The sequence below is a fragment of the Dromaius novaehollandiae genome, chromosome W (assembly GCF_036370855.1).
Source record: "Dromaius novaehollandiae isolate bDroNov1 chromosome W, bDroNov1.hap1, whole genome shotgun sequence".
In the NCBI taxonomy this organism is placed as follows: Eukaryota; Metazoa; Chordata; class Aves; order Casuariiformes; family Dromaiidae; genus Dromaius; species Dromaius novaehollandiae.
Window position 1 is genome coordinate 24528981 of NC_088130.1, and position 23596 is coordinate 24552576.

General features: G+C 37.7%; 1 protein-coding gene across 9 annotated transcripts in view; it reads right to left on the bottom strand.

Moving 5' to 3' along the window:
• LOC135323437 (casein kinase I) overlaps positions 1 to 23590 on the bottom strand; it is a 78727-nt gene extending 55137 nt beyond the window's left edge. For 2 of the 9 annotated variants that reach the window (XM_064500892.1, XM_064500889.1), the window contains exons 1-2: positions 23197 to 23588; positions 6300 to 6370 (exon numbers count right to left, since the gene is read on the bottom strand). The gene's annotated coding sequence lies outside the window, so the exon portion shown is untranslated. The other 7 variants (XM_064500886.1, XM_064500891.1, XM_064500890.1 and 4 more) reach the window with 7 other exon arrangements.
• Between the last annotated feature and the right edge of the window lie 6 nt (positions 23591 to 23596).

Below are 23596 nucleotides of genomic sequence, written 5' to 3' on the forward strand. Positions count from 1 at the left end.
ACTACTGCAATAAAGAATCACAAAAAAGCTTTTATTTTTATCTGGGCCATAATAAGAGTACTGGTTATTGTTTTCTGTTTGACAATACTGATGCAAAAAAACCCAAAATTCAGATATTTGCCTACTACATAGCAACAACTTTTAAGGAGAGTTAAATATTTATTCAAAACTATTTTGCTATATTCACTTAAGTGTAGCCTACTTTAAATGTTAGGAATACCAGGCAGTCAGAGAAAAGATCCTCTAGGAAAAAAAACATGCTTCCAAATGTTATTTATATAGCCTAAAGTCAGTCATCAGAAGCTTTTTTTAACCTAATTCTCAAAATTATACACATCATAGCTCATTTTAAAAAGTCAAAGAGCCAGTAGAGAAAAGATAGCAAAAGAATATGAACCACAACCCTACTAGCTGCATCTGCTGAATCATGGATTATTCATGGCATGGTCTTAAGTAGACAATATTTGAAAAACACTAATCAACAGCTGACTAACCTACCAGCTGAATTATGAAGCACATAGAAGTTTATTTTGTAAAGAAACACAATCACTTTAATGTCAAGGGGAGGGAGGTGAAAGACTTGCTGAGACCAATGAAAGAAAGCAAATGCAGGCTCCAGTCCAAGTAGAACTGTTTAATGCAAGGGAAAAACACAAGCACATTCTGTTGCAGCATACTCTTACAAGTTCAAGCACCATAGGATACCCTAAAGTCACTTTTCAAATTACAGATCTCAGAGGAATAGACTCAATGGGAAGTGACAGGTAATTTCCTTCACTCACTGTGCTACACAAGCTAGGGAAAAAATAAGAAAACTAGAAATGGACACCATTTAGTACTTCGAAAGAAGGGTCAGCACATTTGAAGCAGTAGACATGCGCAACAAATGTATTAAGTACCAAAGAAAAAATACTTACGTTCCAAGTTTTCTCCAGTGAGAAATATCAAGCTAAGCAATCCTAGACTTCAAAGTGCTAATACACAGCCTCCATAGCAAATAAAAGCTATGCATAGTACTGCCAGCACCAAAAAGTAAAAGCCACTATAGCTGATGCCTTGGTAATCTCAGCCGCAGGAGAAGGCTCAACTTCTTGGCACTATGTTGCACACATCAAAATGTTCATGTTGCAAAGAGCAGAAACACAGACCTTGGAACAGCGAAAAGCCAGGGAGGCACTAACAGTTCACATCAATAGGTTCCACAACAGAACACTAGAAGGGACTGGGCATGCAGACAAATCTGAAGAGATTCAAATCTGATTTCAGAGTAAATAGGACTCCTAGCTAACTGGTAAGCTGTAGAAGACTTATTAACATATACAATATGTAATTATATGTTAAACTATTTAAACTGAATTCCTCTAACACATCACAACTTCACTTCAGAAAGCCAAAATAGTTCGAAAGTTTGTTATCCACTTCAAACTGACCATTTTGCCTTTGCCAGTATCACCTGAGCACAGCATGTAGTCTTGCTAATAGAGCAGAAAACTTTGCTGTACCAGGCACAGTCAGGGTGATGAAAAGTAAGTGATGTGTCAGAAGCATGGAATAACAAGCAGCAAAACGAGGACAAAGGGCACCAGAGATTCAATAGCAGTGCTAAGACAATGGTGATTAAGAAAGCAGCTGTGAGGCAAAGAAGGTCTATCATCACTGGAAAAGCTCCCAATCTCATGCTGTTTCAGCTCATGTAACATTAAAACAGCACCAAGAAGCCAAGCTGGGAGCTCAAGGACAGATGAGTATTTACACAGAGCACACTAGCTGCTCTGTGTGCATGCTTGTCCAGACGAAGCCTATTCAGTAGTTTCCAAGATGCTGAAGCTTTACCAGTGAGAAATTAATTTGCACAAGTAATAACTTTAATCCATTTATAATCATTGGGAGAGCTTTAATTTGAAAAGTCCAAATCACAACCAAGCCCACCCCACACACAACCAAACACTAACAGCAGTGCCAAGAATTAGTCTTAGCTTCTAGATTTCAGTCTTGAAGGCCTCCAGAGAGCCATTAGCAAGACTATAGTTTACAAATGGTCATCCACATAAAACGCTGTTGTCCATACCTGCTGACTGTCTCAGACTTTTTTGAAGCTCGGAAGACGGAGGGAAAAAAATGATGGTATATTTCAATCAAAACTGGTTTTGAAAACAGGAGAAGTGTTCTGTCCTTATTTGAAAAATTGATCTAGAAAACTCTTCTTTGAAACAGACTAACATGTTCCTTTGGATCTCCAAAATCTAAAGCACAATTGGAGGCACTGCCTTGTACCATCACTGTAGAACCACACCAAGTTATAGGCCCCAAAGGGAAAAATGCATTCTGCATATACAAAAAGATTTGCTGCTGCTAAGAGTCTCCAACAACTCCAGCTGTTGTAGATATCTATCCTCCCTACAAATGAAGCCTCCTGTTGTCAGAGGCTGAACTTCAAAGGACAGCAAGAAATCTGACAGTCTCATTCTCAACCGACTCTGCTGAACCCAAGCATTGTGCTAGAGAAGTCCAGTTCAATTGTAGAGGGAGGACAAAAGCTTGACAGTAACAGGGAAAGATGCCACTGGAACGAGGAGAAAGGGAAAAAGTCGAGGAAGAAAGGGACATAAAAGTGGTAAGTGCAAAAACCCAGGGCTCAGAGGGAAGAGAGAGAAGACTGCCACTTGTGTTTTCTCTCCATCTGAATCCCACAGCTCAATGCTGAAGATGACTAATATGGACAAACGTAAGATGCTGCATCTATAAAAGATCATGGCCTGCAATGAGACTAAGTGCCCCAAATTTCATTTTCCTTCCACAGTTTTGGAATATATGTGAATAGCCCTGGATGAATTCCAGGAGGGAATGAGATACTTGGCACAGGACATGGTAACCTGCTACTGCCATCTGTGACAGATGGCATATGCTTTATTTTTCTGTTCACAATTGTGCTCCTTTGAGAGTTGTGCTAGGTGGAGCTCCCCTTGTAAGGCAACTGAACTACCAAGCATATTCAAGTGAAGAGCCAGAGACCTTTGTAAAGGGCCTACCACTCAAGCACAGCCTTAGAGACTACAATGCAGAGAGCACAGACTATACCTCCAGTAACAAAGGAGTTCCTAGGAACCAGAAAAGACAGGACAGGATTTGATGACACTCAGTCATAAGGCTGCCTAGAAGCAGAGGCTCACCTACAACAGGAAACGGGGTAAGAGCTGCCACGCACAAACATCCTTTTTTTGTTTCATTTTTCCTAGATTTTAGTTCCCTCCTTGAGTTTAGCTTTCATTCAAGTAACATCCTTCTGGCTTTTAGTTTAAAAGTCTTTCAATCTTCTGTGTAAAGTTTACTATAACAAAGTTAAGTATATATGCCATAAAGCAACATCTGCCTGGGGGTCCTACCATATCAGTTATCTCCATTACAATAACACAGTTATGCTATGTATACACCTCACCAAATGCTGATATCTTAGCTGTGAATAGCAAGCTACTGGATCCTTTATTCTGCCTTTCTTTAATCCATTATTATACAACCTCAACTTTATTTTAAACTGTCTTGTATGTAACTTAATAAATAAGCATTAAATGAATATCTAAAGATTCCTCCTTTTAAGTATTCACTCATATTCATGAAGCTAAAACAGAACCAAGAGAAAACTCTGCTTTTCAATGTTAATATTTCTGTTCACTGCATGTGATGGAAGCTAACTCAATTTCTGTTAACACATACCTAGCCAACAGCACAGCAATGTGAAAACAGCCTGAGTACACATTACACCAAACTGAAGCACTTAAATTCATAGTCACAAGATATCCTATTCTGAAAGTACATAATCCAACTTTTCAGGTTCAGTGAGAGTTTCCTCCAAGATATCTGTAGTTATACTATAAATATTAAGTTTATGAAGTTTCTAACCTGTTTAAATTATGTATTTTTAAGTCTGCTAGTTTTTGAAGTTGATCTCACCTTATGCCCTACTCTGATCCAGTTAGGCATACCTCCAAATGGTATGCTATGCTGACTTTCTATTCAAGAGTTCTATTTATAAATGCGTTAATGTAAGATTTGCACTTAAACATGTGAGATAAGCACGTGGTATATTTGTAATTTGTAAATAGTATTAAGTTATCAGAGATGGAGACTTAAGGTTAGACTCTTCATTTACAAAAACATTGTATCTGCATACCTGAATAAAAATTTCCACAAATTTAAGAGTCAAATATTTTAGATATCTAATAGAAGTACTAATAACTGACCTTTTCAACTCAGTTATACTAATACAATCTTTATCAAGAAAAGATTTTCCTGATTGCTTTTATATATACAGCCTCAGACAGTGTTTTAACATAACACTGCACACCTAAACAATTATCAAATCAGATATTCTTTGTAAGCATTTGATACAAAGGTTACTTTATAAATTGAAACATAGCCAATTTAGAACAGAATCATGTCAAAGAAACTACTACCAATATTTAATTTTGCTTTTTACTCTGCAACTGAATTTATAGTAGCTGACAGCTATAATTAGTTTCAAAAACAGACAATTTATAAATATATCTATACAATGTTATCTTCTGCAAATAAAGATACAGGGGGAAGAGAACAGCCAATATTAATTGCACAATATATCTTAAGACACGTCTCAGCTATATATATTGTCCCAGGACCTGGCAAAACTTATCCAACAAGAAGTGTCAGCTAAAACAAACAAGACAGCTAGTGTTTTAGGATTTTACTTCTAAGCGTACCATAAAACAAGATTCTCCAGCTAAGAAAATATTCTTAAAGTAGTATTTACTATTTCTTGTGCATCTACAAAAATAAATATAATAAAATAAATAATAATTATAGAAAATGAAAACATCCACCCCAAATGTATGCCATTCAACCAGGCAAAAAGAATTTAATTTATACAAGTTCTCCAAATAAGCAATCAAAACATTTTCACAAATTACATCTAAGTTTGAATGATATCCTACAACAAGCAAGGCTGTTCCTCGTAAACACAGTTCTTAAAACTTTATTTTGCTGTTTTCAGAAAAAAATCCCTTGCAACTGATGTGATGCATCATCTAGAAAGGCACTAAGAGGAGAAAGACCAAGACCAAAGGAAGGCAAAATAGTAAGAGAAGGGGTTGTCAATATGCTACACATCATAAGGCTCTGCCACCCTATTTATCCAGGGCTGTTCCTTGCATCTTCTTCGTAAGGAGCACAATGGAGTTTCCTACTTGAAGGAATTCAAGAAAGTTCTTTAAAATGGTCCTTTTCAGTATTCATATAGCTTCCAAACAGCATATAAGCAGTTTTTATTCCCTGCTCAGGTCACACTGTGGCCTGTTTCTTTACTCATGTCACAACTACCTCCACCCATTTTCTGGATGATATCCAAGTTAAGGGGGTGAACTTAGTACTTCAGCATTTATTAGAAATTAATTCTATTTCTTGTCTGTCTTACAAAAGCAACAGTCACATCCTTCAAATTTGTGAAATTCCAAACACTCAGTGTTTGGTGAGTAACTTTTTTGAAGCAAGCAATTCCAGCACAAATAGCCTAGCATGAAGTTTTCAATTTAAGAAACTATTACTTCTGAAATCAGACCGACAAAAAGATGTTAGCCAGACATCACCTTAAAAATTAGAATACAATCAAAAAGTTACGCTGTGTTCAAAGGATACAGATAAGCTTGAGTATATATCCAATAGTCATTTTCGTAAACAGTACTAACATTTTGACAGCAAATCACGAAGCAAGAAAAACCACTAAAAGAAACAAAATAGAGTAAATCATGATCAAACATTACTGAATGTGTTCCTAAAAAGTTAAAATACTCTTCCATGATGATTAAGTAATGCTTTACGGAGTGTTTTACTGAAACATATGGAAATAATGCATTAAGACAACACATAACACAGACATTTTAGTTTTCAGAGATGAATCTATTATATGGCAATTTATGCACTTACCTTTTCTGCTTTGAATCAACAGCTATTACAGTTACATTACAGGTACACTTTTTAAATAAACTGAGTACCTTCTGTCAGATTCCTGCTAAAGGGACATGAGAAGCCTTGTATATTTCTGACATATTACATGTCAGAAGGAAGACAAACATTCCTATCAGTTTCTCCAGGATACAAGCATTCTCTTATACCATATCCTAATAAAATAATCTGCACATAATTTGACATAAACAGAGCATTTATAACTGTACTGCACACAAGTTGCTGTATAACATTATGAAATACTTGTCTTAGAAACATAAAAGGCATTCACGCTTTTGTTTGGTTGGGGGTTTTTTCATTACACTTACCTATGAAAGAGTTATACTGCTCACAGCAATCTCTTTTCTTCACCATAATGCTCACATTTTAGGGGAAAGCACTAGAAGGCAAAGAGAAACATATGTAGCATTTGCAATCAACTTCGGCACTCTAATACTTCCGATACAGAATGCAAGTACATATTAAGGTTTAATAGCATTAGTTTTCTTACAACGTTAAATAGGAGCCAGCTGATTAATTTGTTCAAAGACTCCAGATAATTTAAGACTCAGAAGTCAGACACCATACAAAAGTGCGTATCAACTAAGGCAAGGAAAAACATAGACAGTGTAAGTGCTCTAAGTTAACTGTACACTCCTTTTCTTGCTACATTAAGTTAAATGGTCTACATTCTCTTTACATGTACTCTGTCCATACAGTGCACCCTCCTCTTCCAATTCTCAGTTTGCTTTTCTGTTCCATTTTCATTATTCTCACAAGCAATCTGTTTATAAAAAACATAAGGCATAAATAACTTGACTAATAAGTTTCAGCCAGAGAGCAGGGAATATAGGTAGGATGTGCTCAAAAAAGATTAAGAAACAGTAGAAGGGCAAACACAATAAAAGCCAAGTTAACAAAGCAATGTCATAGAATTGAAATGACTACTTAAGGAGAAGTACAAAGAGGAAGAGAAGGCAAAGAAAGTTAAGAAAAAAGTCAGAATGCTATTAGACAGTACGAAAAGAAATCAGATCTTAATTAGAAATTAGATCTTCAGTTCATATAGATTGAGGATAAACAGTGAAATGAAACTAGAAGACCAGGACAGAAGCAGTTACGATGCAGGAACTGCCATTAGCTAAAAGAGGTTTTATTTGATGGAATTTGACAGATATTCCCAAGCACTGTAGAGAGACTGCCTCAAAAGCAGGAAAAGGAGTGGTAAAGAATGCAAGAGAAAGTGAAGATGATAGCTAGTTACATGTTTCATCTGACAGAAAGCCCACTGATAAACCAAACACTTGCAGAAGAAAAGTGATCTAGGATTCAATTTTAGACAAGTGAAAAATTAGTGATGACAAGACAGCCAGGCTACTGGTCCCTGTCAGTACACTAGTTAGATCTAGACCATACAGTCAAATTAACACAATACCAACTTATCCACAAGACTACAGTAACATCAACCTGAAACACAACCCCAGTTTGTAATGAATAATCATATGAAGACACAGCGTTTACTAGGTACACAGAGAACGAACTACTTTTGCCAGTACTGGTTTTATCTCAGCTGAAGTATGAATCCAAAGGCAACTCAAAAGCCTGGATTCCCCAACACTGCTCTATACCACTTCTGCTTCTGGAACTACAGTAGTTACTCCCAGCTCAGGAGGGTTTGCTCAGTGCTCCACTGCATGAAGTTACCATGCCATAGTTTACCTACATGCATTATCATTTCCAAACTTTTAGATACTTGACCTTACAACTTCAGTAGTGTTCTTTCTACAGTACAATAGGTGTTTACATGCTTGCTCACTAAAGCCAAGGTAAGAACTACATGAACCATTCCATAAAGTCCTCTTCCAAAGGTTAGATGAGCATTTTGTGATATTTGAGGATGACAGACCCCTGTATTGCTTGCAAGGGCATTTTTACTCTACTGAATCACGTTTTGCACATTGATGATTTGCACCTAAAGCTTGCTTAGTTAAGACAAAAGGAGATTCAACTCAAAATTCAGCTTATTTGAAATGCTTGTTTTGCACTCTAAATAAATCTACAGAGTAACTCTGTAAATTGTGATGGAACTACAGATGTGTAAGCAAAAGTGATCTTGCAATTCAACGGCATATTCATAAGTTAAATTTTGTACTTAAATCCATGTTGCACAGCTGTATAATTTGAAAGAATTTAACACTGAAAACTTTTTATCCTAAGAATTAGAAACAGAGAAACTAAGTGAGCAAGTCTCAGTTCCAAATTCATCCTTACTGTAAGAAAACTCAAGTATTCCCCATCCACTCCCCACTCCCCATCCCCCCCACTCCCCAACAAGCAGGTGGTAATTTTTGGATGACCTGATCATTTATGCTTGTGAGTACAAAGAAAAAATATTTAAAGAAAATACACTTAAGAAAAGCACTGCAATATTATATACAGAGTGCATAAACCACTGAGTTGAAAAATATTCAGGCTAATGTCCTCCATTCTGCTCCACTATACGACCAGTATAATCAGCAGCTTTGCTGCTCTTGTTCCAAGTTCATATACCACCCAGACAGAACATGTATTATTTTAATATGCAAATATACTGCTGTGAAGTAAAATCATCTTTTCCTTAATCTTCATTAGAGAAATTTTCTTTTAAATCCTCTTGATCTTTTTCTCCTAGATTCAGTATTCATAATCTAAGAGTATTGCAACATCAGCTATGAGCAAAAAGGATAATCACACAAGACCATAAAGTTTGCTTGTATCTTTTTCAACTATATAACCACATTTGTATCAAATTTCCCCTTCAAGCATCTTGGAGACAAGTGTCAATTCTTTAGGTAACACCATGACCAAAGATCATACATACCCACTCAGTTTCTTTCACATTTACTGGTGAAAAATCCCACATTCACTTGATAGACAGATGGGCTGACAATTTTAAAACACCATGAAGTTTTATCATCATGTGAAAACTTAATTTCATGCAGAGTCTCACTCAACAGGACATAAGAACATGCTATTCAAAGTCAGTTTCAGCAGAGTCTAATTACTGCCAGACTATTAGCAAACTGCTAAAATTCAAATTCTAATACAGGGAATGACACACCAGTAAAGGCTACATCTAGAAGACATTTTAGATATTTCTAGATCAGAGATGAATTGTATCTACACATCTTTAAGTGTTAGTTAAAAGTGTTTCAGTTAACACTTCTAGACATTATATACCACATAACAGACTCTACTTAACAATAATAAAAAGTTTTAAAAAGATCCTATATAAGAGGGCATTCGAAGACTAACTCATTTAAGCACCTTCATTCAGACACATCTCAGGTGGCTGAGCCTGCAGCAGTACCACTATAATAGCATGCAAGTTTACATGTTTTGGGGCGCATGCCATAGCAATGTTCACTTTCAAATGTGCAAGTCACCTTTAAGATAAAAACTTATTAGCTAGTTTATTCCTTGTTAGTGTTTCAGACCTACTATTAAATAAACCTTTTAAGAGAGGATTGAAGCTGCTAAATAAAACATGCCAGAATCAGGAAGTGACCAAGTTAAATGAAACATGCAATCTTAACTGCTCCCTCAGGTACCATATGCATTACCATACACGGTTTAGCTACAAGATCCCATATTAGTCCTGGTATACTACTATTTTTCTCTAATTTTACAAGAAGTATACAGCAGCACAGGCCATGAAACAAGAAGTAACATGGTATAAAACACCCCCTGGTTGAACATAAAGTACTTAAATTTACCCAAGTTCCAACTGTTTTCATACAACACATGTTTTCAGTTTTCCTGGTTCCTCAAGCTTCTTGGTTCACAGGCCTCCAGCCCCAGGGTCCTGTGTTTCTGGCACTTTAATAACCCAGCAGCAGAACTTCTCTTCACACCTTCCAAAAGTTTGCAGAGGAAGTTTCCACTGCCTCTTTCTCAGATTTCCAGGAGCCTTCCTCTAGCATTATACATAGCACTTATGGAATAATTCACCTAATAAGTAATCCTCGTTTCAGACAAAGAACAGTCCTATTCAATTTTCAACATTCAACATCAAGTGTTACAAATAGATGTGAACCACACAGGTATACTGATAGAACTGTTTTTATTCAGCAAAACTCCTTAAAAGCATTTTACAGTAGAAAGACTAATTTATTTCACAATTCTGAAATCAAGCTTAGATTTTGACAGCTTCCTTGCTAGGTCATCAGTACACAATTGAAAGATCTAATCAACTATTTAAAGTATTGTTGCATGCCTCACTGAAGGTACAGACTATTCTTTCTAGGTTAGCTCTAAGACAACTGCACCATTTTCATTCATTTTTGTAACATCTCCACGCAGTAGGACAACAGTGAAATTTCAAACACATGGCAAAAAGCTTCAGAATTGAAGACCACTGAAAATTTACAACAGCAGACTTATCTTCAGCAGTTTCTAGCCTCCAAAAGCTTTTGTGATGGAATATCAATCAGCTCTAAATTTAGATGGTATTTAGTAAGATTCATTTACTTTAAATGAAAAAAGAAAAATCAACTGTTGAGTAACTTCATTATTTTCAATTTATTTCGGTGAAAGAAATGCAAACCTTCACACGATCTTCATATGACCAAAAAAACAGTAGAGTTGATATTACAACAGCTTGATATTACAAATACATGTATCTATAGGTTTATTTTTTAAACAGATGCTTCTAGTGTCAGTACCATAATACTTGGATGGTTTTTAGCTTGAACTTCTGAGCTGGAAAAGACACTTTCATGTAAGAACTCCATAATAAAGTCAAATGCAAAAAAGTTAACTCCATAACTTAACAGGTCAAAATCCGATTAGATATGTTTGATCAAGAATATTTCATGATTTACCACATTGCAGAAGTTAAAAAAGTAAGCACATTATCATCAGTTGAAAGATAAAGTGAGAGCTCTGAAACATTCAGAACATACACAGAACTTCCACAGATGCTACATAAAAAGACATGTTCTCCAACAATTCAGCAAATCTCACTATTTCCTAGTATACCTTTTGCCTGGCAGAGACTGAATTCAACTTCAATTTTCTGATCTCATCAAAATACCTACAAGCATGACTCAGTCTTTGAATAAATATTAAAAGTATTTTTTATTTTGTAAAGCAAAATTCATTTTCAAACAAATTTATGATGTTTCCTCTTCCTGGCTGTCAATAATCTGTACCTAAGTTGCTCATTACTTTATTACATTTTACATTTTTTGGAAGGCATTGGCTAAATTAATATCAACAATAAGAGAACTTATCCACTTGTAACTCTATTCTTTTTTGTTCATATCGATTTCATCCACTTGACAGACAAAAAAAATTTTTTTTTAAGTCTAAAGCAGTCTAATTTTTTCTTTTTTTCCTTTCTCTTAAGATAAAAAGAAAATACAGCTTGGTACTGACTATTTCTATCATTTTAGCACACTTCAAGATTCATCATGTTTTTAGATGTTAGTTGATTCATCTGAGGAAATTTCAGTCATATCATTATATCATTCTGATTTCAGTCAGGAAGACTACCACCTTGTAAGCATTCTAAGTGAAACATGGAAATCCTCTGGAGCAACACTATTCCCCCCAAAACATATTTTGCAGCAGATTTGAATGCATCCAAGAAATAGCAATGAACATTTTCAAGTTAGCATAAGTCCTTTAGGGAAAAGTGAACTACTACATGAATGAGAAACATGGAACACAAGAAGCAAGGATGCACCTGAATCAGATCTTCAGCAAGCATCCACATACACACCACCAAAACCCACTACTGACCGTCTTTTCCAGCCAGCTTCTGTCTTTAGGAATACTGAACAAAGCCTGGACATCATACCTTACTTTAAAAGTGTATTCACTACATTTATTTCACAAAGAAAAAGTATGCAATATACTACTGAGTTGGAAATTCTTCCTGGAGTTTCATCAGCAAGGAGGGAAAACTAGAAAATCAGCTACAACTTTTTGATGACATGCAGATCCAACACTTCAAGTTGCAGAAGTACAAGATACAAGCACCTATTTAGGAAAGGAAATATAATACTCTAATTTCAAACATAATCAGTTAAATCCACTTATAGCAGAGTATGCAGGAACTCAGCTGTGCAATTTGTTTCTCAAAGCACATGGCCTCAAAGCACTTTCATATTTATTTGTGGTTTTTCCCACCACTTAGTCTGAGGCAACTACCAGATCATAAGTGCTCTTAATTTTGTTTGCATTATCAGCAATTCCAACACTACGATGTTTGCATCTCAAGTATCTTTTCCATTACTATTTCCGGCATTTTTACTTCAAATCTTTTAAGTTTTTCACAGATTATTCTGTTGACTTTATGACTATCTGAAACAACTACACTGTTTAGGTAGCATCCAGTCTTTTCTACTTCTACCTTCTGTGCTATCACACCACTCTTGATTAACAGAACAGTTTTGCAAAGTACCCAGCAGCATAAATACAAAAGAAACAGAATTACATATTTTGACATGCAAATATGAGGTAATCAACATTCCTGATACTGCCAAATTAAAAAATATATATTTGTTCACTTATCCCCATTTATAAGATTGTACCTCGACATTAAGCAGGATGTTTTTTGTTAACTGAAAGCAAGTCTACAGAGTCTTAGTTCACAAACACATACTGACAAGCTTCACTCACAGAAGCTGCCTCATTGAAGACTCTAGGTAACTCAGAGCGACTTTCTCATGAATAAAAATTTAGTCAGCCAAGTTCAAAAAAATTATGTTTTCCTGTCTAGATGTATATCTGCCAAAATATAAATTCCAAAACTGTTTCCTTTTTCCAGTATCAACTGCCAAACAATTAGTTCAAAGTTCTAGTATGAGCTTTCAAATCCACACTTAAAGTTCATCAGCAAAATACATTACCATGTAAAATCCTCCTTTAATATTCAAAATGTAGCAGAAAAACAGATTTGATGCTTCTAATTAAAATCTTGTTGCATATCAATTTGCATATCTGACACATTTAACCAAATACAGTAAGCCGCTTAGTCAAAAACCAGCCAAAAATACACTTTGCATACAGTTTGCATTCAAACTAGTTTTAAAAGTCCATTCTAGTTAAGCTACAATTTTTCTTGTATCAAGCTCTAAAGTCACAGTTAAAGAAATCTGAAGGCTGCAAACATTCAAACTTTAGTATCTGACCTGTACATTTAATTTTGTCATCTGAAAGACTATCTAACCAACAATAATGCAGACTTCTCCTGCCATCCAGTTGTCAATTCTGGTCAAAATTTTGTCACATCAGAAGACATGTATGATACTCAGGACCCTAACTCAACATAACTTTTCCCAAAAGTATGACAGAATGGCCTAATTACATACAAGTTAAGATCCTCAAGCAATCTCTTCATCTCTGTAAACTTAAAATGAATATCAACTGCAGATATCTATTTTCTGGTCAGTGTATAAACATCTATATTTTCTCACTGACCTAGAAGAAAAGTTTGGCCCTAATCCACAAATCACACTTCATTACAGGCTTTCACCACAAAAATCTCACCAGCTTCATTTTATGATTCCATGTAGGTGGATGCATTTGCTTGCTTAAAAGTTTTGTGCATGCATCCTGCTTGCAAGATCAAGCCTCTTCACGTAATCACCATTTTAAAGGAAATGTGCAAAGTCAGTTTTCAGAAAGGAGAGAAGCAGCATACAAGATGATGAAAAAGGATCTAATAGGGACAGCAAAAGCTTATTTGCTAGAGAGCAGAGAAAGGAGGGTAACTGATAGTTGAGCAGCACTCCAGTAACTTTTCTCACTTTTCTAACTTCCTTCTCTCACTTAAATGGGCTACATGTCCACAGCTGCCACAAAGCTAATGCTGAGTTTGCTGATGCTACATAATGAATGCTTCAATTTTTTACATCATTGCACTACCAGCATTTCACTCTTAGAACTGAAATGTTTAGAGACTACAGCTTATTTAACATATCTTTAACTTAAAGTGGAACACATATCTGAAAGTTAGAAAACAACATAAGGATGACATTACCACATTTCATCTAATATCCTGGCTGTATACGAAGATAAAATTAAGCATGACTGTGAAGCACTCCAGCACTACAAGGAAAAACATTCCCTAAAAGCCCAAAACACACTAATAACTCTATTTTCAGGTTACAATTTGGATAGGATAAAGTAAATAGTGTGCTTTAGCATTCCACAAATGCTAGACAAAAAGCACTGATTATGAATAGCACTTCACCAAATGTACAGTATATACCTATTATACATCTGTTTAATTCACTGAGTGGAACTAATTTCCCCTCACCCACCTCTAATTACATAGCTGTATTCTACCACAAGAATTTACGGGGGACCAAACTCAACCAACTTTAACACCAGCATTTTCAGCTTGCAACTGCAGTCACATCAGACATTCACTACTGTGCTAAACTCGGGAAAAACAAGCCTGGAAAATAATGTGTCACATACTGCTGCCTGACAGATCATGATTTGATCCCATAAGACAGTCATCTTTCACCTGTTGTATTTAACATCATTCTTTATGTTCTCTACTGAACACTATTCTTCTCGAATACCCCTAGAGATATGGTCCTAGCAAGTTTCACAGGCTTTGACAACACAGAACTACTGAGAGTATGTTTTAGTACCTCTGCCTTTCTTCATTTTGATCTTACTTCCATAACCAATCTGTGCCCTCAACCATTCCTGAATCATTCAGGTTTTTTCCTACTCTCCTATTTCAGGCCAACTATGACTGTACTGAACTTCAGCCCAAGGTACGCTCTGTCATACAAGTCCAGTATGGTTATGTTCACTTGGATTTGGGAGGTAGGAAATACTCCTGGATCCCTCCAGCTTTGACAACACTGCTAGTCACAGGCCTATTCACTTGTTCACTGCCCAAGTCATGTATTTCCTCCTTTTCTTGGGCAGCAGGAAAGGAAACACTGAAATTATAAGCTGGAAAGTCACTTTGTGCTAAGTTCAGTGCCCAGCATCACACTGGTCTTTCACTACCACCTGGAGCAGGTTCCAGAAAAGTTTTGCTCCACTCATGCAGCCTAGACTTGGACATGATTAGAAGAGAATTTTTGTAGAACTTCTTCCAAACTGTCAGCTCTGTTGGATATTTATAAATGGTGTTTCTCAAAGCCTTAGAACTCAACAAAATTTGGTTAAACAGCAGTGGAGAGGATGACAGGCCACCCCATTAAACTTCTAGTTCATGATTTAATTTAACAGCACTAGAACCAATAAGAAGTTGAGAGTTTTGTTCCTCCCCCCCCCCCCATTTGTAGAATACACTTTCTAAGCCTATTTTAGAATTTAACCAAACAGTTTAATCTGATCTAATACTATTTTTAATTCTGAGGCAGAAACTAGTACGAAAAGCTTCAGACTTAATTTGACAATGTTTTTGCCACTGAAAGTACAACCTTATAACAGATGTTAACCATACAAGTTCCTGCCAACTCCGTATATAAAAGGAATAACACAGTACAAGTGATAAACTACGTCTCAGGAAAATGTCTCCTTCATAAGTTTTGCAACTAGGAATCTATCCAGGTGTTCTGACAGCAGTAAGCAAACATGGAAATCATATGATACTGCTATTGTAATAATCTCTAAATCTCAATTAGACAGATCTCCTACAGCAATGAGCTCTGTCACACACTATTACCACATATAGTTGCAGCTCTTCCTTCACATGCATAGCTCTCACAATGTCTACTTAAAATATCTTTATTAAAACACAGCTACAGCATATTCTCAAAAAGGCTTGTCGAAAATGTTTTCTTCTTGCTTAAGTTTAATACAAAAAAAGCATGCAATAGATACAAAAGAAACCTCAAACACCAAACCAGAATCACACGCTTAGCTACTTGCACATTAAACACATAAGATGCTTAGTGACACTAATTTTTTAAGATATTAAGCCACAATTAAGATAACTAATAACAAATTAAAGATTTCATGTAAAACATACTTAAGCCCATGGCCTTTTACCAAACTGAGCAAGCTTTGTAACACAGGTCTCCCAAATGTTTCTATACAAAACTAATGTTGAACACGAAGTGATCTAGCATAAATGAAAAGCTCTGAGAATTAAATAACCAGCATTCTACTGAAGTCAGTTTCGCCAAGGATCTAATGTGAACTTAACCACCTCCACTGATTTTTACTTAAACCAAAATTCTAATACACAAAAATACAACTTTACTACATAGCGCCTACATTAAGATACTAAGCTTCTAATTTCCTACTTAAGAGATTAAGGAAGATTCAGACTAATCATCAGGTTGCTCCCCAAAGGCAACAATATTAGCAAAGCTTTTTTAATCTACAGATTAGGGTTCTATACCCACACAGCTGCCCTGCAATAACCTCAGTTGCTTGGTAAGAGCCTCCATGTTTCCACAATAGTTCCAGACCTCCCTCTAACACTTTGAGCTATCTTTTCTGAAAGCATCCAGTTTATTCACACAATAAAACTATTACCTTCCTTTTTCACTCAGCTAACAGGCCAAATGACAGCATGTGTTGCTGTTTATCCAGTTTACCAACTGGCAAGTTTAGCAAGTTTACCAAGTTGCAAGTTGAATAGCTGTCAAGCTACTACCACACAGAACAGAAAACATTCTCCCTGCCTTTTCCTGACTGTGAATAAGGTATAGATCTCAATCTAAATACCATACTGATTTTTATAAAGCTTGTAGGAGCATAGTATCTTGATGGAGATACAGAAGTTTAAACTTGGTTAAAACTGTCCGGGAAGTTCCAACACTTATATAGGCAACAGACAAGAGAACTGCAGATCAGATACACCTCATTTCTTTAAAAAAAGAGGGTAACATTTTTGTAATAAAATTCTAAGTACATTTAACAGATTTTAGAGCTCAAAGCCAGTAAGTTAACAACAAACATCAAAAGGGCACTTCTGGTATGCAAAGACATTTATCTCTTTGGTAAAGCTTTAGAGTAATTTAGACATCATCTTCCTGTTGTCTGTTGATGAAAATCTTTCCTCTGCTCACTATAAATCCAAGCTTCATCCTTCATCTTTTCAGAGTTAGACAGATCTCAGCCTGTTGACAGAAAACATTAAACAAAAGCAAAAAGTGGAACTTTCTAAACTTGATACATGGAGCAATCTGCTCCTAGAATAATGTAGGAAATGAATGAGTTGCAACTGTTTGAGGCAAATTTGCCTAGAAAAGGAAAGGAGGAATGTTTTACACTGGGCTTCTTTGCTTTCAAAAGTCACTGTTTGTAAGTCACAAGAAAGAAAATAGCAGTCAAGTTTTAAGCAGAGCATGTCTCCCATGACCCTAACTGCAATCACATCCCTTACTGCTATCTCCACATAGTGCAGAATTTTTGTTAAAGATTTCTGCATTTACAGACACCATCAACATGTAAACTGACACAGACAATATCGATATACAAAAATAACTATCACAATTGTAAGCTGGTGGAATTCCTCTTAAGCAAAACAATATTTTTAAAGTTGCTTTATATCACATTAAGCTGTTGATACATGCAATGCCATTCATACCTTTCTATATAGAAATTCAAACTGCTTCATTTAAGTCCAAATATAAAGTCCTAAAAAGGAAAACATTTAGCGCCTTAAACACAGAAAGGTACTTGAGAGATTTTCCATATAACAATACAATTTTAAAATAGTACTTGTTTCTGCACTGCAAAGGTGTCATACTCTGGACTAATTTACACATTCCAGCAAAGCTGATCTGCCACAGAAGCTCCTACTTCCAAAGCTCAGCACTTTTTTTTCCTACAAAAATCTAGTCCATGCAGTCATTCAAAGGTAACAGACAAACATTTACTATGTAACCAGCTTCCTGAGCCCAAACACAAACTGAACCAACAAAACAGTTTTAAGGTTGCAAGACAGCCAATCTAAGTCTGAAATCACTTTGAAAAAATGTCATGGGACAGTATAATGGCTCAACACAGACAGAAGGGGAAAGCTCTCCTCTCCTGCTACAGGTGCCTGCTGCTCCTGCTGCTTACACACTTGGCCTCAGCACTCAAACCCCTTATTAAACTCACTGCCCTAGCAGAAAGTTCATACACTCACCAATAACTTGCTACTAACCAGCAGCCAAATCAACTTAGTGGAAGATACAAGAGACAAATACAGAGCAAGAGAGGGGGTACAAAACTGTACAGCCAGGAATGAGGCAGGGGAGGAAAGTCTGGGTAGTAGGGATCAGGACTTTCTCACTTGGCGGCAGCCAGACATTAAATCACATAAACCATCTTGTGTAATTTCAAAGACTGGTGTTTCACAGTAGGTTTAAGGCCGATTTTAAAGACAGCACACTTGCCCTCAATGAACTCCATACGCTAACTGCCACCTGAACACTGCTGTTAACTATGACTGCTTTTGCTTAAAATGATTCAGCTGTTATTGTACATAGTTTACTAAAGACCACCAAAACAGCATCTCAAGAATTACTCAGAGAATAAACATGCAGTAAAGTGGACAAACCACATACTTTATCAAGGAATCTAGGTCCTCCTTGTCAGAGAACACCTCAGGATTTTTATACTACTAATTATCTTCTGTTGTTACACTCCACATTCTCACTGCCTTAATATTTGAAGATAATGGAACTTAAACTTGTGATTGATGGAGAGTACAGCTTGCCATACAGTTATAGCCATGTAATTTGGTGAAAAATCCATCTGGGGAAAAATGACATTAAAATCACTAACAGATTATATTTAAGTACAACAAACAGCTATGAAAAAGTATTTGTATCTTAGAAATTAAACAAGCTAGTAAGCTGAAAGGAAGAATGAAGGGGAAAGGGAAAGCTGTTGTATTAGGTTAGTGATGTTCTACACAGAGTCAGATTAAGTAACCAACCCACAGTTACAGTATTTAAATACCTTACTTGAGTGTCTGTCATGGAGTTCAGTGACCCACAGTCACTGAGTACACATTTTTTCAGAAGCAGTTCTCTGATTTATAAGCTGCTCCTAACTCCATTGCACAAGGCACTGATATTAGCCATACTAATAGCAAAAAATTGCCCTCCTCCTAGACCTACAAGGTACAACTTTATTTTGTACAAAATGATCCTCTTCGAACAGGCAAAAGTAGATATTTCTATCCTGTATTAAAAAGCTTTCATGAAATGTATATAGAGTTTTTTATATGTAGATATCCTTCAAAAACACCAGATAAAATCAGTGAGTGAGAGCAGCAGATAAGGAATAACTAGTGAAATGTGTTCAAATAAAAGTTCTTTAATGCAATAGCTGAGATAAAAAACACAGCTCAATCAACATCCTAGGAGAATGCACTGCTAAACACATTTGACATACTAAAGGTGTTACGTATGTTTACAAATATTCTCTAGACCTTTTCTTAGAAAGAAGCCTCCTATTCAAACATTTAAGGTAATGAACATATCCTCTATCGCAGACTAGAACTAAATACATCAGAGGTGAGATAAACCTGACCAAAAGATGTTGTTCTATATTTTTTGAATACAGAGTTAAGTATTTTACTATTTATTAAAGGAACTTACTTTAAAACTACTGAAATAGACACGTCAAAATCCAAAACAATCCTACAGCACAGACTGATATTCTCACCATGCAGAAGAGTAGACTTTTTAAATGATAAGTAGCTTATCTAAGGTCACAGAGAGGGACAGATGTTTCTACGACTAGCTCCCACTGTAATCATCAGCCTAGCTTTTGACAACCTTCTTACTACTCTGCTTCTATTTATGCAACTGTTTAGCTTAAATAAACACACACCTTTTCCTTCATCAAATTATTTCAGCTGTGGACTGCAAATTCCTAAACCCAGGTAACAATGTCTAGGTGGCTACTCAGAAGGAAGCTCAGAAAAACAAGCCCATCAGCAGCACACTTGATTTCACTTGCATTGGTTCTGCACCAGCACTGAAGCATTAAAATGCCTCTATAGCCAGAAAATCTCCAAATTAAGACCTCCACAAATTAAGTATGAGACAATTAGCTAAATACTAGCTTTTCACCTTTTAGTAGATTGGGGGAAAAAATATATAAGCCTCAAAACCCTTCAGAAGGCACAAAAGGTGAGAGCGCACAGTTCTTTCGCTGTTGCCTGCTCTTCCAGGGTATGTTAGTTGCTCCTTGGGACCACCATGTTAGACTCCCATTTTCATCACTAAACCACCCCCATGCTTCGTGATAAGTTTAAGATCATCTAAGCACACTCTGCCGTTGAAGAGCATTGTCCCACTCTTCCGCTAACACAGGATCAGCTCTGTTGCTCAACCAAGAGGCACATAAGATTGACTAAAAATTTCTTGCAGTGTTAAGTTTCCAGCTGGCTTGGTGAGCTCAAACTGTGAAACAGCACTCAAAAATCCTTTATAACAACTTTGTTCTTCCCATGGTTTGTGTCTGCCTTTAACTGAATTATCATCTTGGTATGCATTTTCAAAAAAACAGTTACAAATAAAAACAAAGTTAATGTATAAGAACTAGGTATGTTTTGTTTACAACAGACTGAAAAAAACTGTGTAGCTGGTATGACTTCACTGATAAACACTAGACAAAGTTAGTACTGCTGATCATGATCCTGTCCTTTAGCATGTTACTTTTGTAATTACAAGGTGCTTGTAAAGAGTAACAACTATTGCCACTTCCCTATTCCACATATTTTATCTATTGTTAATCTAAGTCCTAACAAAATTAAATTCATCCTGAGCAGCAGGAGACTTCCTAAGATTTTTTTTTTTATTAAAGCACAATTTCACAAGTGTTCAATTTTCCAACACAAAAATATTTTAGAAATATATAGCACTGATACTTCTAACCATTAAACAACTTAGCATAGTCATTATGGAAGCATAAACAACCCTATTTTTATAGGACATTTTGCAGGTACAGTTGGGACACTAAGTTTTGATACATTGCATCAACAAGACTAAATACAATTTATTTTTTCAAGTTATGAGACTTTTAAACAGTGAAATGTTACCGCAAGTCATATCAGTCTTGTTAACTGCACATAAATAAATTAGATGACAGAATCTCTCTACAGTTAAATGACTTTTATAAGGAAAAAAGAACTGCAGAAAGGGTATTAAAATGAAGCAGGTTGAATCTCCTAACTGCCCTTGCATATCTTTAACCTGATCACGCAGAAAAAGCTACTGAAAAAGCAAAGTACTGCAGTATCAAAATTGGTATTCAAAATTCTGAAATTCATTTACATTTTATTAGCAAACACATCCACTTGATTCGAAAGTACAGCAGCAAGACAGAAGAGCTGTTTCATCAGCTGAAAGTGATTCTCCACTGAAGAGTTTGTCTACCTGTTTGCCAGGTTACTTCTGTATTTCAGACCAACACAACTTATCTCCAGTGTAAATATTGTTTCACTTAATGAAATTTCTCCATTCAAAAAAAACCCACGCTAACAGAAAAGGAGGATGCTGGGTCTATAGAACACATCTCTAAGTTTAGTTAACAGAAATCTCTCATCTTTTCTTCTTGAAAAACTACACCACTCTCATCTTGGATTATAACACCCCAACCTGACTCAGGACAAAATGCCATCCACTAGGATACACTAGCATCCAGAAAAGGGGCAAATTTACAGTGCATTTATCATTACATTTCTTTATCACTACAGCAGTCATAATCCAGGTGGCAAAACTTAATACACTTAAGTGTGCTTCACTTGCAATCATGTTTAGGAACAGGCACAATAAGAAATATTTTTGCATACTCATTCATTCCAGTCCAAATATTTTTATGACTGAAAAACACTATGTACTATTAGAACACTCTGAAGTTAATAAAGCCCAAATTTTCACCTACATCAAATCACCATATTACCAGCATTTAAGGAATTTTTTCTTATTCATTCTAGTAAAAACTGCACTTATAGGACATTATGTATCTTTACTTTTATTACAGTTCATCTGTTTTTTAAAAAACTGAAACATGGAAACAATCACATTTAAAGTAAATCCTAACAACTATGAATGCGCAATTTTAAGTATATATTTAGTTACAAAACACCTTATACATAAAATGCATTACAAAAGGATCTTTTATTATGTTTAACTGCTTTTACATGCGGCACATCACTTTAATACCATTTAAGGGCTTGCCTGCAAAGTCAACAGGAAAACCCCTAAAAATAAGCTTTGTAATAGTTTCACAGCAAATCACCTAGACGATTGCTCTTCAAGATTTTAATTAATCAATCTTAAAACCACAAGAAGAAGATTCTGTGAAGATTCACAGTGTGCATTTGTAAACTACTGTTAAGAAAAGCAGCAGTGCCAGCTCACCTTGCCTCCACTATCTGCTAACCAAACCCGTACAATGTACTCCAGCAACCTACTTTTACAGAGCAGGAAAACAAACTTATCCACTACAAAAACAGCTTAACTCGTGGTTAGACTAACTGTCACCAACAGCATTGAAATAATCGATCAGTCAGGAAAGGAAACAAGCAGGTAGCCACACTCCTCCAGAAACAAGAGTGTGGTTAAAGGTTTCAGAGCAGTGGCTTTTGCCACAGAGAGAAACGGCAGGAAAGTGAGCGGCCTTCCACTGCCCGCCGTCCCCCGGGGGCGCGAAGGAAGCGCCCCGCGCTCCCAGCACCGCCTCGCTCCGCAGCAACCGGCACAGACTCTCACGCGGGCTTGCAGTCCGTTTCGCCAAGCGTCACCTCCCCGGCGGTGAAGGCAGGCGCCCGGCTCCCTCCTGGATCCCGGTCGGAGCAGCACAGCGCGGAGCCCCCACACGCGCCACCCCCGGGGCGGGCGGGTCAGGACAGATGCCTGCCGCTCCCACCCTCACGCCTAACGCACACCCGCCCCCCAGCCCGGCTCCCACCCGGCACGGCAGCACCCCGCAGCCGCCTCAGGGCACGGGATGGGCCCGCCGTGCCCACGAGCCCCGCCAACCGTCGCCCTACCTGCAACCGCCAGCCGCGCGCCCCGCGCGCTCGCCCTGCCCCCGCGAAGGACCCGGGTCGGGGCGCCTACCCAGGGCCACTCGCATCCCGAGCCGCCGCCGCGGTCCTTCCCCCTCCTCTGCACGAAGCGGGGCGCTGCCCCCACGGGCTACAGGGGGAAAGTGGGACGGTGGAAAAGGCGCTGGCCTTGGCCGACGGGGCTGCTGCGGCCACGACGCTCGACGCGCCGTGGCAACGCGGCGGGTGACAGTTACCTCCCGGCTGCGGGAAGCAGGAGGAGCCGCCGCCGCCGCTGCCGGGGGCTGAAGAGACCCGGCTCCGCAGTGCACTGGGGAGGGAGGCTCCACACTCAGCGGCAAGAGGCGGCGACGGCTCAGGCGTCTGATGTCCGGCCACCAGAATCGGCGGCGAGCCCCCACCTCTCGGCACGGATCCCGCCTGCCTCTGCCCCGCCGCCGTCCCCGCCTGCGGTGTGAGCTGAGAGATGGGGCCGGGCAGGGAGGGCGCAGCCGGAGAGGTGTTCCGAGTCAGAGGGGAAGAGACGGCGGAAACCGCCCCGGCGCCACTCAGCACCGCCCCTTCCCCCTCCGCCCCCCGCGCGGCCGGAGGAGCGCGCGGGCGGCACACATCGCCCGACAGCGGAGAGTGGCGCGC